The sequence below is a fragment of the Corvus brachyrhynchos genome, unplaced genomic scaffold (assembly GCF_000691975.1).
Source record: "Corvus brachyrhynchos isolate BGI_N302 unplaced genomic scaffold, ASM69197v1 scaffold633, whole genome shotgun sequence".
NCBI classification, from domain to species: domain Eukaryota; kingdom Metazoa; phylum Chordata; class Aves; order Passeriformes; family Corvidae; genus Corvus; species Corvus brachyrhynchos.
The window spans coordinates 2,377,080-2,378,309 of NW_008237435.1; positions in this window are offsets into that span (position 1 = coordinate 2,377,080).

Below are 1,230 nucleotides of genomic sequence, written 5' to 3' on the forward strand. Positions count from 1 at the left end.
ATTCCTGCTTGGTGTTCCACATGCAGTAAGAAAGTGCTGAAGAGGATGGCAGCTCTCCTGTTAAAGAAGCTTGTAAAGAGCCAGACCTAGACCAGTCTTTACCTCTTTGAGAAATGTCTTCCAAGTTGTGTGTAGCTACACATAGATTATTTAACCACATAGTTCACTGCAAATATAATTAATTTGTAGTCAGAACTACATTTTTATTGCCCAACACTGCAAGGATTCTTGTGACCTCTTTGGGTAGTCCTTAAACATCTTTCTTCTGTAGATCTGTGGTATTTGCCAGGTGAAACAGAAAAGCTATAAGGCAATACATTTTTTTTCTCATTCATGTCCACCTCTGCAAAGCTATAAAGTTAAAATTACAAAGTCTCTTTATTTCATTTACATATCTTAGGAAAAAGCTGCTGGCAGCAAACCCAAAGGATGGGATGCAGGACATGCCAAAGCTGGGCTGGTGCCAGTGCCAGTGCCAAACAGCTGCAGGCAATACATGAGGAACAGCTGCGCCAGGGAACTTGGAGCAGGGGAAGGGCGTGTGGAGGCAGGTCCCTTTGGATTTTGTGAATTTATGCACACTGCCACCGAGGAATGAAATGAGAGAATTGGTTAATAACCCATAAACAAAGGTATTTACTGTTCTTTGCTTGGGTTGACTAGGCTTATCTTCACTGTGACCTAGGTACAAACCCAAAAAAGAGAACTTAAGGTCTTAATTTCCTAATGAAGACAAGTGGGAATATAACAGCCTGAAAAGGTACTGAGAGTATGGATTATTTTTTTGCATCTAAGCCTTAGCTATTTCTAGCCTCTCGTTCGATCTCCTACTTAGGTTTCATGTACTGGCCCAGAAGAGGTCAGAAAGATCAGGCTGGAAAGGAAAGCTGGGATAGTTGGAACCCTTTCTCTGTTCTTTCCTATTCTCTCCAGCACTAATCTCCAGCAAATCACTAACGCAATTTATATCCAATTCACAGTTAGATTCTGGGAAGTGGACTTCAGTACAAAGTCCAGCATAAAATGAACTCTGTGTTTGCAAACACAAAAAGACAAGTTAACCATGAGCCAGCAATGTCTCAGTGTGGCCGAGAAGGCAAATGGCATTGTGGAGTGCGCTATGAACAGTGTGGCCAGCAGGTCGAGAGTGGTTGTTCTTGCCTTCTACTCTGACCTGATGGGGCTGCATCTGGAGTACTGCGCCCTGTTCTGAGCTCCCCGGTTCAATAA